Genomic DNA, 15450 nt, shown 5'->3' with positions numbered 1-15450 from the left:
ACCCCAAGTAAATCCAGAGTGCTTTTGTTGTGAATATAAGCAAATAAAGAATCACAGCCCTGATTCAGCTTCCCTCAGCTAACCATGCCATTAAATCATGACAACCTGCCACGTGAAATCCAGGGAAACCTCTAGGAAGCGCTGGGCTCCCCAGCAATGATGGATAGCACCACTTGTACCTGTGTGGTGACCCCTCCAACCTTTGCTTTGGGTAAGATATCCTAAAGCAGCAATACTATAATTGCTACTTTTTAACTTGCCTAATCCAGTAGATTGGGATTGTTCCCTGCATGGACTATTGGGAAAAGGAGTCCCTTATGTGCCCATCCAGATGGGTGAATCTGATAATAAACATATAAAGAACCTGCAGCATCTCTTGAAGGGTGCAGATAATACACCCCCTCACCCAGAGGGTTATTTTATGGCCAGCCCTACAGGAAGACACCAAATCTGGGGTTTCAGTATGGACTCATTCCTTCCCTGAGCAAGGAAAACTGTGCCAGATGTTTGCTACCAGCGAACTCCACTGGGAATTTATAGAATGAAGTAAAAGATCAAAAGCAATTCAAAACACAGACAGGTGATTCTCTTTAAGCACCTGGCCTCAAGCCCTTGAAAAGCCTGGCAGAGGTCAGTGTTAAGTGGCCCCTGACCATTTGGAAAGGCCTGTAAAGAAGAATATAAAGTGGCTCTACTTTTAACCAGCTTTATTGGATATGAGGTATAAATTAAGCAGATGAATGTAATTAGGGAAGCGCTCGCACGAGCTCTGCATCCCACTAACAGAGTTACCAGGAAGTCTTCGACTGCATGATCAAAACATCCTATTAAGGGGCAGAATGGTTCCCTGCCTGGGGGAGAGGCTCTCCTGTGGGTGCAGCCGTGCCTCTGCTGCACTGCCGGGTGCCCTGGGGACACCACTGTGAATCCCAAACAATTCCTCTGGGTGGGACTGCCAGGGCTGTGGTTCTTGCCCACACCCTCCCTTGTGCCGCTTCCCTCTGGGACATTGTTGTCCCAAAGTCTTTTGTCTCCAAAGAGGCTTCTGTGAGCAGTTGATGTCCCCTCACAGAGGCAGGAGAGGAGGTTGGAGGGGCTGAGGGGAGCAGGGATCCTTTCCCTCAGGCCAGTGGGAGTTGCTGCTTGTTTTGGATGGGGGGTGGGATGTTCTGTGAAGTTCTCACACTGTGACTGCTGAGAGAATCCAGTCACAGACTGGAAACCTCAGAGAAATCTCCCTGGAGATCAGATTTCACCCTAAAATGAAGGATATGGGAAGTTTTTCTGTCTGTGGATTCACAGGGATTTTACAGACTTTACCATGTTCTGCACAGCAGCCAGGTTGATTCCCTGAGCCAGGCTCTTGGGGACCACAGCCTTAAAATAGGTGAACTGTGCTCCAGGGGCTCCCAAGAAGTGTAGGACATGGGATATCTTGCTTGGGCCATGGCAAAGCACAAGTCAGAGCCAGGGACCATGCAGTCATGTCAGAATGGGCACCAATAAAACCAGCTAAAAGGCATGTGCCTTTACAAATTCCCAATTTTACATGACACTGAAACAGGGGTTATTTGGTGGCTGATTCCCTGCACTGATCCACAAAGAATTGGCCAGGGTCAGGCAGTTTAGTTTTGGGGCTGGACCTCTCCGAGCTGGAGCTCTGCCTGCCTGTAGCCCCAGAGACAGATGGTTTCCCATAAAAAAAGTGTCCTGCCTACATCCAGAAATAGCAAATTCATAGATCAAGTGCCTATCAGTGGCACCTGCAAACACTGCACAAGTCAGATGAAGGGCCAGATGTGTATCAGCACCGTGCTTGCGTAGGATTTCCTTTAGGAAACCTTTCACCTCCACATCCCACATCCTATTACAAGTGAACTCCTTTCACTCTGCTGCTCTGAGACCGTGAGCCCTCTGGCAAGGACACCAAGTGATATCCCAGGCCCAGCCACGAGGGAAATGTCTTTAGAGCTCTGAAGTAACTCCAGCTGCTTCCGTCAGCTCTGAGGCTGTCAGAGCTCTCCGGAATAGCTGCTGACGTGCACCTTGAGCTGTGCTTCCACCACAGCACAGCCCCAGCCCCTGCAGGGACTTGGCTGGGCAGGGAGCATCCCTGCAGCTCATACAGGGATTTTAGGATTTGCAGTCAGTAATGTTGCCCCAGAATTTCTTAAAAGAGATCCGAGGATTTTGGAGCCTGAGTCGCATTTGCTGTATCACACCATTGCTCTTAAGGAGTTTGCTATGGGAAGGCAGATAGTTTTTCTTGTCTTCTCTTATCCAAGGTGGAGGGTTAAACAAGCCATAGAAAATCCCACTTGCCTTTGACCTCTTGATAAAAGTCTTATCTACAGCTGGTTGAAGATAGACAGCAGTAAGCAGACTTGTTGCAGATTGGGCTTATCTGGAAGTGTTCCCTTTAAGTCCTTCAGCAGAGTGTCTGGATGTCAGCACATGTGTTTCCATCACCTGCCTGGTCTGAAGGGGATATACAGGCTCCCTTGTCTCCAAAATCTCTGGATCTCATTCCCCACTGTCTCCTGGTGCCCAGACAGAGCTCAGACTCTGGCTTCCATCCTTGCATTGTTTTGAAACTTCTCTTGGCTTGGGCATAAATATAATTAGATACCATTTCAAAATAGGAAATCAAGAGATGCAAAACTGGCATTACAAAGAAAAAAATTCCTGCAAGAAAGTTCCCCAAACAGCTTCCTGACATGCACACGTGCCTCTGGGCAGACAGACAGCATCTGCAAGGTTTGGTGTGGCAGGAAAACACAAGAGAGCTCAGGTAATGTCCTTTTTTGATGTGTGTACCCCTAATTAAGAGGAGGCAGCTTATAGCTTCTATCTTGGCCAATTTCATTCCTCAGCTCAGCAAGGGACTTGTTTTAGCAGTCAGACATAGCTTGGTTTTTTGAAGGCACCAGGAGAAGTATAATAGAAGGGGTTTCCTCCCCTTGTGTCTCTGTGTGAGGTCCTGAACAGCAGAGGTTTAGTATTCCAGCTGAATTCCTTCTGAATCCTTCAGCAGGCTGGGAGAGACACATGGAGAATTTCCACCTTTTATCTGAACACAGAACTTTCCATCTGAATAGTGTCTCTTTAACGGGAAGCTTTTTGTCCTCCAGTGAGCCACTCATTTTTCGGGTGACAGTAACTTGCATTTTGCCACAGATGTTGCCTATTACAGTGTTTCCCATTCCTGACATAAAGGGGATCCTGCAGGTCCTCTGGGCAAGCTGTACCTCAGCCACAAGCAGTGCTTTGCATTCTCTGTCATGTTCCACTCCTGTGCAGCTGCACAAAACCATTTGGGCAATCAGGGAGAGAGGAGAACAGAAAAGCTTGGGGACATGTGGGAGAAGAAGAGCATGAGAAACAGGAACACCTCTGCCACAAAGTCAGTGGTTTGAATTTTGTGCAGGGACTCAAGCAATTGGTTTCCATGCTTGAGCAGAGGAGGCTGGGTGTTGTTAGCTAAGCACAGAGCAAAAGCTCTCTAAGCATCCTGTTAGCACCAGGCAGAGATTAAAAGCAGCACTAAATCCAGACTGTATTTCAGACCTGAGTGCTGAGGTCCTACAGAGGACAGTCACACCTCTAACTCTCCTGGGAGTACACTCCCAGCTCGGCAGGACACAGCTGCTTGTGCCATTCCCCATGGGAACTTTATATGCTGGAAAATGTTTATTTCAGTTTTGGATCAATGTTCTTGTTAAATATTGTGTATTATATAACGGAGCTATATAATGTTATGTTTATGTTATATAAAGATAAATCTTTTTATGTATCTACATAGTTCTATATGTTTACATATGCATAAACTTAAATCTCCAGCATGTTTCTTGTTTGTTCATGCCCCTCTAGCCTGTCCCCTCAAAAAGTGATGGAACCACATCATAGAACCACAGACTGGTTTGGGTTGGAAGATATTCTAAAGGTTGTTCTACCCCTGCCACGTGCAGGGACACTTTTCACTATCCCAGGTTGCTCCAAGCTCTGTCCAACCTGGCCTTGGACACTTCCAGGGATGGGGCAGCCACAGCTTCTCTGGGCAACCTGTGCCAGGGCCTCCCCACCCTCACAGGGAAAAAATTCTTTTTAATATCTAATCTAATCATCAAATCTCTCTGCTGGTTATGTTATAGCTCTTCCTAATACAGGCTACTTAATACCTGCAGAGCAGGCATAGGGCTTGCCAGTGTTTGAGTTCAGACTTACACTCAAGTTTTGCACCACTTGGCAACACTTTTGCTTCTTCAGGGTTCATTATCTGAATTTTTCAGTGCCCAGGAATTCTGGACATGTTCCAATGCAAATCATTTCTACAGAACAAGTAGCTGTAGATTTTGTCCAGCTTGAATCATGGCAACCTAAGGCCTCTGTGACTTGTATCTAATTAGTGGGAGTAGGAGAACATTCTAAAAGTATCCTAGAGACCTTTGAGCCCACAAGTCCCATGGGCCATTCTTTTAGCATGTTTTCATAGTATAGGATAAACATTTGCAGCTGATTTGGCAGAAGTTCCAGATGTCCTTCCAAGCCTACCTGTCTTTCAAAGTCATTAACCTGTTTTTGAGTGTAACCAGCCCGAAGAAATCACTGTTTTCTGCCTAATCTTCCTGAAGTAGGTGTATTATTTCATCATCCATGTTTTCTGCATTCTGAGAGTGTTAAGGAAAGAGGAGGAAGTGAATAGCTGAATATTTAAATAGTTTCTCACAATATCTCTCTGTCTTCTCTTTAAAGTCTTGAGTTTGATTTTTTCTTCCAACTCGCATCCAGCAAGCTCTTTGGCAAGAGAAAGCTCAGATGAGGCTTGGTTCCTTAATTACATTATTGGCAGACTGTGGCATTCCTTTGTTACTTTCTTGATCTAATTCCCCCAAACTGCTGCAAAAAGGAGAATGGTGGATTAATTTAATCATAGCTTCTTGTGTGGTTAAATACCAGCTCCTTTACTGTCCACCCATAGGTTTGGGTGCTCTGAGCTCCATCCCTTCCACCCAGGGTGAAAGGCTTTTCCTCTGTACATTTTTTCCCTTCAGACTTTACATCAAAGGAGTGATGCAGACTAAAGTCCATGCATTGGGAGTAAGTGGAGACTCAGTAGCTGGAGTAGAGGATCCAGAGCATTTCTTATTCCATCAAGTCCTTAGGGACAAAATGACAAGGGCAATTCAGCTGATGGCTGAATGTCACCTCCCACAGCTCCTTGGAGCAGCTGCGGGCACGGGAAGGGTCTTTGTAAGAAGGATGCCAAAATGTCAAAAGTCAGTGTTGGAGCAATGAGGTTTTTGGGGCACTGAGCCCCACATCCCTGCTTTGCTGAACTCATGCCTGTGTAGAGAGAAAATCCTTCTCATGCCAAGGTAATGGAGACAAATACTGTATGACCTCTTTTTATGTGGAGCTTCATGTCTGCAGAGCTGGCAGTTATTACAAACTTTCTGTCTCTATTAACTCAACACTTCTGCCAAAGAAACCCAGGACATGCTGTTTGCAGCGGGGCAGATTTACTTTTCTGTGCAGACTTAAACAGCTGTTTCAGGCTGTGAGTGAAAAGTTATGGCATTTGCAGCTGAGCTTTTCCAGACTCTTCACTGAAATGTAATCCTGGAAGTGTGAGTTGTGTCTCTTCATCTCTGGATCTGTGTCCCTCAGATGTGAGGCCTGCCTTTGTCTCAAGGGTTGAAATCACACTTGTCCCAGATTAGCTTTGGAGGAAACCCACCTAGTCCCATCTAGTTCTAACTCCTCTATCTCTTTCCTTTGGGAGCTTGTTGCCAACTGTAAATTTGAGGTAGCCTTTGCAAATCAAAGTAGCATTTAATTGGAACATAAGGGTCTGAAGGGGAACAGTTAGCACCCTCTTCATAGCTATTGATTGAATGAATTCCAATCGCTGGACCACTGGATGGTCCTGCTTCTAGGAACTTCAAGGCAGCTCTCTCCCTCCTTCAAGAATCTTCACAGCAATTCCTTGAGCAGAGGAATTCTTATTCTCCATAGTCAACTCTGTGTCAGTGTTGAAAAATCAAATTGCAAAACTGGGCTGGAGTAGGTTCTTCCCAACTAATTCCTTAGGATTCTTTGCTGAGCTGCCTCAAGGAGAAGTCTTCTTTGGGGCTTTGGTCTGGAATTTCCATACACACAGTTTTTCACACTGCTGTTATTAATCTAAGCTGGCATATTTAAACATCTCAATGATTAGCTTACATACAATAATTGTGAAATAGTACAAAGTACAAATACTACCTTATTCAAAGAACTATCAAGGAAAACATATTTAAACATCATTTGAATGTATAGAAGGAAACTCAAATTCAGCGAGAATGAAGACTAATAAACCAGCAGTCTATGCTATAGGAAGGCACCATTATATCCAGGAGAAAACACTGGAATTTAGGTCAGAAATTCCATAACTTACACACAGGTCACACATGACCTGGCACAGCAGCCCAGCTCCTACAGTTTCCCCCTCTCTCTTAGGAAGAAAACGTGCTGCTCTCCCCCCTCTCTACCAACTGAGATTTATAATTGCATGTTACAGAGTCTGATCCTGATTTTTTTTGTAAGTAATTGTTTGCTAAGAGACCAAAAGAGATAATAACTGAGAATATAAGCAAATCCCTTCACGTGAATAATTGCATGATCAGCCTGTTAGTGGGGGTCACAGTCAGAAACTTCCAGGCGGCTGCTGGGACAAATGCAAAGTCTCAGGAATGCATAAGCAAAGGCATTAGACACAATACATCTACTGGACCAGCCATTCATTAAACAAAGCAGCTCCTGGAAACATGGAAAAACATGTTCAATGCAGGAATAACTAATGGCTGTTTCTCCCAAAGGGCGGTAGTTATTGTAAATTGTCAATACTCATAAAGTGACAGCCTGAAAACATATACTTTAGATAGTAATACTAATTCTTAACAAAAATATTTTGACAGGTGTATCACAAACCCAAATGACAATAAATTTCAACAGTTTTCAAATTTTCTGAAAAAAAAAAAAAATTCTATGGAATTCCACTCTGTTTGCCTGGAATGGGAATTTCAAATCAAAAAGCTGAGAGTGAACTGACCCGTTGTGGTCCAGAAGCGTTTCAGCCTGTTCCACCTTCTTCTCATTATATGCTGCTCAGAGGGATTTATAATTCCATACTCTGTGCAGAACAGATGTAGAGAATAATTTCTGGTTTCTCTGAAACACGATCAGCATATTTTTAATTGAGGGCTTTGCAAATGAGTTCCTTCCATAGTGGAGGTTTGGGGCCACCGGGAAAAGAGAGGCTTGCTGATCAGAGTGCCCTGGTGCAAGCCCAGAAGCCAAGGGGTTACTGCCAGAACCATGGAGACATGGAAAGGGCCCTGAGGAGCCTCACCAAGCCTGTAGATCCACAAGGAATCTTGGCCTTAGCCCTGCATATCTCGGGACATGAGTAATGTCTGTGCTGCTGCTGCTGCTCTGGTCTAACAAATGCCAGGCTAACTGGCTAGATCATTACCCTCCCCACTATGGGACTGATCCCACTCCCTCTGGAGCCAGCTGGAGCCTTTCCAGGGGGTGGATCAGCCCCATTCCTTTGGCTGTTTGTCCTTGTAGGGCACACGGGTCCTCCTCCCACCACGCCGGGAGGCACCGGGAGCCCGAGGTTGGGACATGAGGGCAAATCCTGGAATCCACAGCTATTCCTCAGAGGAGATGGAACTCCTATTTAAGGAAAGGAAAAAAAAAAACAAACAACTGAGGGATGGTTTTATGACTAAGTCTGGAATGAGGGCAAGGAAAAATAATGTGAACAGTTCAAACCAAAGAAGATGGGTTTTATGTTTCAGTCAGCCTGGACCTTGAGAATTAAACGGTGGCGCTGCCAAGGTACACCCCAAAATGTGTCCCTGGGAAAAGGCTTTATCTGCTGACACTGCAAGGATTGTAATATTGGGGATGTCTCACTGCAGAGCAAGATTTTGGAGTTCCAGCTACTGTAAAAAAATGAGCACAATGATGGTCCCCACCCCAAAGCACAATTAAGACTTGGAATTGCAATTATCCTGCGTTCCTCAGTCTGCAAGTTTTGACCTTTGATGAGGTCAGGGACGGGTAGAAAAGGCACAGTGAAAGGGTAGGAAAGTGGTGATGGTTGACAGCAGAGCAGTGTTGACAGCAGATGAGTGTTTCCAAGAGGCAGGGATGAGCAGGGGTTGTGTTTACGGGCTCTGAGGGCTTCTCTGGGTCAGGGCACTCTGAAACGTAATACAATCCCACCCCATCCCACCCTGGATAGGGAATAAGGGTTTACAGAGTTTGAGTGAAATTCTAGTTTTAAAAAACCAACCTTCATCAGAGGGCTCTATGTCAATCCATCTGTGCTCGGCCTCCCTCTTCGTGCATGGGGAATATTTTGGGATTGTTTCCCATTTATGACTGGCTGCCCCTGCTGTTTGGGTCTATGCTGTAGAAAACAACAGAGAAAAGCAAAACCCTGGCCCTATAAAATAGGAATGTGAGGAGCATAAAGTCAGAAAACTGACAACATGCAGAGAAGAACCTGAAATTATTTCTAATTCATTTTTTTCAAATGACAAGATTTCAAAGTATGTCCCTCCTGCTTTAAATTTCCCACTTGCTGATCCTCAGCTGGGACAAACTACTCTGGGACCATTGTGTTTTAGGATGAAATCCTATTCCCATTGCAAGTGGAATTGACTCTCATAGCACAGGGATCTCTGCTGAAATCTGTGGGTTTCACACTCTGCAGGGAGGCAAATATTGGCCTCAGACGCAGTTTTCATTGAGGATTTTATGGAAGGAAACATTCCAGTTGTTCAAAGGCTGCATTAAAAATGCTGATTCTGCAGCATTTTTAATTCGGAGGCAAATTTAAGGTAATACTTACCCTTTCCCCATGTCAGAATCAGCAATATGAAAAAAAATTGACAAAAGGTTTCTTATTAAACTCTGAGAAGTGAGGTCAGAGGGTTAAGGAGCTCTGGGAAACAGAAATCCTTAAGATGCATGTCTGGTTGTTTTTGTCTGAATGGGAAAGTTGCTTTGTTTGAGCCTTTTAAGTGACAGGGTTTGCAGAACAGAGGCAACGTCTGCTGATAAAGATGAAGAAAATCCCCAGGTCTGAGAATGAAAATGGAACTGAGACTCCACTTCAGGGTGGAGGAGACAGCATGTGCCTTTTGTTGTGGAGGAACTCACCCCTAGGGATTCAAAAATCAAATGCTCGACCCCAAAACGCAAAAAATTAAGGTGCTATTTTTTAAAAATAACTGAAAATATTAGAACCACACATAAAGATGCAGATTCATGTGGATTTCTTGGTGAGGAGGTGTGGCAGTATCTCTGCTGATACTCAGCACAAACCTCTGATGGGCCATTCCTTGTCAGTGCCAACATGTGCAGGGAACTGTAGTGAGAGTGGCTCAAAATATGGAGGAGTGGGAGAAAATCCCTTCCCTGCCTCCACACAGTGATCTGATTAGCTACAGGACTTTACCTCCTGCACTCTGTCCTTTTCCCAAAAGTTTGGTTTTTTCCTTCTGCTTTCTGGTCACTTTTTTTCCTCTCCCTTGGGAAAAAACCCAGCTTTCTTATTTCTACCTTCACAGCTCCTGGGCTGCGTGGATTGCTGATGGATCAGGATGGACGAGGACACACCAGCTGGGAGAACTTTAAAGGCAAGGGTCTCTTGGATGCTGATTTTGCAAAGACAAGACAGTGATATGGAGCCAGTGCACCAAACTCCTATCCAGAGAGAGGAAAAAATTTGGAGGCTGCGTCCTTTAAAGAATGATCCAATCTTCATTCCTCTTAGATTACAACTTAAAACATCTTCCGAGAAAAAAAAACGTAATTTTTTTTTCTTATTTTCCCTAAGATTTGTGGTGTAGCAGTATAATAGGAGTATAATTACCTTAAATCAGACATAGTCCATGGAGGAAACAGATGCTTATTCCTTTTAGAGATTAGACAACCTTGCAGCTGGCCCAATAGGAACAGAGTAGGAAGCAGGCAATATATCTCATAAGCATCAAGCAAATTAGAACATTGCTCAGGAAATAAGTAGATCTTGTAACTGATAGAAAAAAAGTAGTAGGTAATTTTTTTTTTTAATGCAGGCTATAGCAAGAGTTCATTCATTTTGAAGTTGTCAGCCTCTCTAACCACCATGTTTTGGCCTGCTGCACCTTCTAGGTCTGCCTAGAGGTTTGAAAGAGGAGAAAAGAGGGTTTTCCCTCGAAACTACATTCGGCACTTCCATAGCACATCCACCAGCAGCTTTCTTTGCACTTGCCATTGTATTTCTGAGTTCAGGTTTTTTCCAGAGCAGCTGATTCTCACTCACATGGAGCTCAAAGGCTGCTCCCCAGCCTGGATGAGTCCCAAAAGAAGCATTTTTGCTTTCAGAGCTGACTGTCTGCCCTACGACCAACTTAGAAGTGGGAACCTCAAGGCATCCTCCTGGAGAGATTTTCTGGTTCATTAAAGCCTTGCTACATTAATGGCCTGTGCGTGATTTCAGAGCCTGGTGTGCCGAGCTCCTGCAGTTCATGCCTGGAGCTTGTTAGTGTAATTTTCTAAAGATTAGCAGGCATTGATTCCACTGGGAAGCCTTGGGGAAATGCCCCTAATCCCTCCTGGCTGCTGCAGCATTGGATGCCGGCGAGGGGCCTGCTGGGTCCTCACTGCTGCCGGGGATTTGACTCTCAGGGAAAGTTTTCCCTTTATAAAGCTGCATCAATTGCAATGGAGAACCATTAGCTAATGGTGGCTTCACTGAGGCAGACAATTCATTTTTATCTTCCCAGGTTGTCTGAGCCCTGGAGGCCTCCCACAAAATATAGATACAGACTCAATTCTGGCTTCGGTTTCACTGTCGTAACTCCTGTTATCCTCAGCAAGCTCAGACAGGTATGTTATAGATGGAATTTTACCTGCTGGAAGGACATCATATGTATTTTCACCCAGAAGAGTTGTGCGTGTGTATGTGAATTATTACACAGTGGAGAAAGAAATCTAACCAGAATAATTCCTAGACAAAAAAATAATTTCCTAGACGAAAGGTGGAAAGTACTAAAATGAAGTAGAGGATGTAATTCAATTTTCTGGTTACAAAACAGAACATTCTTGGTAGCATTAATGAATGAATGCTGAGTTCTGGGCCAATGTTTACAAATCAAATCTCACAGTACACAGGTGGGAAGGGACAATAAAAAGTCTAATTTTAAATTAAGGCCACCAAAGGAGGACCTTGGAAGCTGGCTTGTATTTTGAACAACTCCTTACCAATTCTGCATGAGCCATGGACTTAGGGATGTGAATACTGCTTTCAGTACCCTGTTCTGAATGCAGAATGGTTGTCACTGATTTTCAGTTTTACTCTGTGTACAGACAAGCAGAGCCTTACCCTGGGGAAAGTATTATCAGTTGTACGTCAGCAATTGCCTAAACAAGGAAACAGTGAAACTTAGAAAGAAAACAGCAAAGTGCCTAAAGAAAGACAAGTTGTCTGGAGAGTCCAGACATTGTTTTCTTATCTTTAGCTAAGATGGGGAAGTAGATTTGTTGGTCTTGACAAGAAAGCCCTTTGTACATTGTGGGAGCAGGAGACCCTGGGGGACGAGAACAATGGGCTTCCTTTGACACTGGGATTGATTACCTTCAGGAAGTGCATGTGGATTGCTCAGTGATTGAATTCCAGTATTGCTTTTTCACGATCATCTAATTATATTACAGACTCTATCATAGTCCTTTAAATGGCCACAATCTCTTTTACCGCAGTAAAGAAATAACCACAGCTCAAAAAATTGGTATTTTTTAATGGGCTTTGCAGCCAGCTGCTGACAGCACAGACAACTACAGGGATGTGTTGCAACATCCATGGTGTGCCCCTCCAATTCCTCTGCTTCAGAGCTGCCTAAATCATGTTGGCAGGAGTCTGTGGGAGTGAGAGAGCTCTGAGCTGTTCCTCGCCATTCCCAACCAGCAGGGAAATGGTTGCTGATAGACAAGAATAAAAAATAGGGCAGTGTTAGGTACCTGTTGCATTGGCAGTTACATTGGATTTGGGGACATTTGTGTCCATTCAGAGTTGGAGAAGACATAACTGGCATAAGACTTCTGGTAGTAAGGCCACATGCACCAGGAGCTGCTTTACAAAGCAATCCAAACTATCCTGAATCTGCCAACAAAACACCAGGCTCACTGCTCCCCCTCACAAACCAATATCTTGCAAAGTCCAGACTTCTTTCTTAAACAATCAGATTTAGGAAACTTTTCCATTTCCCTTTTTCTCACAGTATTTATTTTTGGGCAGATGCCAACTTGCCCCATAGCTGTGGCACTCATGGGACCCCTTGAGTAGGGGCATCTTGCATTGCTCAAGGACTGCCCTCAAACTTGCATGTTGCACAAACAGGCCCCTGTGAAGAAAGAAGTTGATTCATGGCTGTTTGCTTACAAACTTTTAAAAGCACAACAGTAATTTATGGGAGATTTCCCTTTCCTGTCACCAGTGCTAGACCTGGAGGAAAGCTCTGGGCTGCTTACTTTGGTTATGTGCACACAGCCCTTCTGTGCTGAATTACCAAGGACGTTTCCTTGCACAGATGCTGGTTTTTTGTGCTGCAAGTGATGAATTCCAGAGATACAAAAGCTAGAAAACTGTCAGCAAAGAGCCTGTGGCTCAGGGAAAGGAAAGGCAGCTGCTGGGAGCACGTCTCCCTGCGGGGCCCCTGCCGTGACCTCCACCTCTGGCAGGGAATCAGTGAGAAAGAATGGTATTCCAGGGCATGAGCTGGCTCCCAAGTGGAGGTCACTGGGAGCAATGACAGGGGTGTTTGGGGATCAGGAGGACTCCCAGAGATTTAAAGGTTTGTGAATAAAGACTGTGGGAGTGGTTTACAAAAGATGCTTTACTAAAAAGAGAACTCAAATGGCCAGAAATTCCTCCCCACTGTTGTTACTTTGATATCATAGCTAGTCACAATCTAATTAAATTAAATTAAATTTTTTCTGATTTTGTGCAAAAATGTTTGTGACTTTTCCAGCCTGGGGGGCTGCCCAGTTCTGTGAGAGGACACGGGATCCATGTGTAAATCATTCCTCCTCTCCAGCTGACCTCTTGCTATGGTGGATTAAAATCTTCTCCTTATTTACAAACATCAGCTCACTGAATAAGCTCCTGAGGGCTGCCATTGTTGATTGATGCTAAGGTCACTTGAAACATCAAAGCAAAGGCTATTTTTATGAGGAAGGACTGGGAAAACGTGGTAACCTGCCTCTCTTCCTTTCCAACCATGTGCAGTAGCAGTGATTCCATCCTTGAGTGGATTTTAGAAGTACAGGCTGCAACTTTTGTGGGCTAAAGATTAAATACCAAGTGTGGTTTTGATGGCAGCAAGCACAAATCTCCCAGTTCCTCAGAGCTACAAGTGCCATTTACCTCTGTGCAGTGAATAAATAGGGCAGTGCAGATGGAGGGGATGAGGAGGGGGTGAGACCTGGGGTTTGGAGCACCTGGCTGGGATCGATGTTGCAGGCACTGCTTTAGCATCACCCACTGGGCTGTCTCACCCCAGCAATTAAAGTCACTGGCACAAGAAGTCAAAATGGCTTTATCAGTAGCATCAAAATGATATAAAATCCCTGCTCATTCCTAATTTTATGTTAGCAGAGAGATCCCTTTATCCCCTCAACCCTAGGATCTAAATCAAAGACGCCCCTTTGAGATTATCTCCGTCAGCTTTTCGAAGTTGCAGATCCCACAAATAACACCAGCCATGAATTTCCCCCATCACTTTAGATTTCCCTCAGTCCCATTTAAATAAAAAAGTGGTTTGTTGCTTTTAATTTAATTTTGCTTTTCTTATTATTATTTTATTTCCTGTCAGGTTGAAAAGATTAAAAGGTGCAATTCATTTTTCAGACAAAGTATTTCATTGAACTTCCCTAGTCAAGAATTGGGATGTTTGTAACAGATTTCAGGTTCACACAAGCAACCACTCTCTATTTTTTTTTGCAAAAAAACCAAATAAATATGCAAATTAAAGGCATCAGTAGCTTAGAATCTCACCAGAAACCATAAATAGCTTGCAGCTTATTCCAAGGAAATATATTTTGGAAAACCTTTCAGCTTTCGAGAAGGCTTCAAGGTGGTGCAAAAGGAGAGAAAAACTAAGCCCAGTTTCCTCTTGCTCCCACTACTTTCATAATATTTTACCTTGACATTTGTAATTTACCAGACAAATGATTTGCACCAAAATTGGAATATTTCTGTTGGTGAGAGAGGATGTGCACCATCCAGAACACTTTTGAGGGTTGTTCCTCCTGTGTTTGGCTCCTGACCTCAGAAGACTATTTTCCACTGTGAATGACACTCAAATATAGCTCACAGGAGATGTTGGGCTAAATATAGCAACCTAAAAAAGGCATTTTTATAGCAAAGTACCAAGATATTAATTCCCCCAGGCATGACAGCCTTTCAGCTTTGTTTGGCCATCAAGAAAAAGTGAAAACACTGCATTTCTGCTGTTACTTAGGGGAGAGAGCTGAGGCTAGAGTTGGGTCAAAGCCTTTACCTCTGTTAAAAGTTGTTTTTGTGGTAAAGCTGCTTCCTGGAAGCCCAGGGTAGATGTTAGAGCCCCAAAATGGGCCTTTCCCAATTACTGTTGGGAAAAGCAGACTGCTTTGCTTGCAAGCACAAGTCCCACGTCACTTCAGCCCTCGGTAACATCTTCCCTCAGACCCTTGGACTTTCCTCCACCTCAGGTCCCTCTCTTGGGTAAAAACCTTCCTTTGAACTTAGGCTCAGGCATGGGAAGAGCAAATGAACCTGTAACTTCATGGAGCCAAAGAGGGGATACTTTGTCACACACAATTTCTTATAACTTCCTCAAACACTCTCAGTTACATCCTTGGCTTTTCTTTTAAACTAATGTCCAAACTTAGGTCTTTTTATCTCCATCACACACCAAACATCAAAGGGCCTCCACGTCTTGATGTGAAGACTATAGCCTTTTTTCACTTTCCTAAAGCAGTCTTCCCAAGAAACTCAAGCTACAAGCTCTGAGAATTCCAGTAATCTTCAGGTGAAGGTCACTGGTAAGTGTATAAAAGCAAAGGATTTTGGTTGCACGAGGCTTTAAGCACCTTAAATGAGTAAGTCCCCTGGAAGGAGGGCTCATGTGCTTAAACTTCCAGATGGGCTGTAGGGTTTTGCTGCTTTGGGATCTTGGACCACAAAGCACACAAAGGAGATCTGTCAGGATTCTGATGAACCACAAGGGCAAATTTAATCTGCTTAGAAATGTGCAGCTGACTTGATACAGATTTTCTGGTGCACAGATCAAAGGGAGCGCTGTGCACTGGGCTGGCCTGTGTGAAATAGATGTAGAAAAATGGGAAAAATATGAGAAAACTATGAGTGGGGCTTAA

General features: G+C 44.1%; 1 long non-coding RNA gene across 1 annotated transcript in view; it reads right to left on the bottom strand.

Annotated features, from left to right (window-relative positions):
• The window catches only part of LOC135422023 (uncharacterized), a 66824-nt gene that overhangs the window by 4180 nt on the left and 47194 nt on the right, over window positions 1-15450 (bottom strand). The window lies entirely within an intron of this gene.

The sequence above is a fragment of the Pseudopipra pipra genome, chromosome 14 (genome assembly GCF_036250125.1).
Source record: "Pseudopipra pipra isolate bDixPip1 chromosome 14, bDixPip1.hap1, whole genome shotgun sequence".
Lineage (NCBI taxonomy): Eukaryota > Metazoa > Chordata > Aves > Passeriformes > Pipridae > Pseudopipra > Pseudopipra pipra.
The sequence above is the reverse complement of the archived record's forward strand: the minus strand, read 5'-3'. Positions and strand labels throughout refer to the sequence as shown.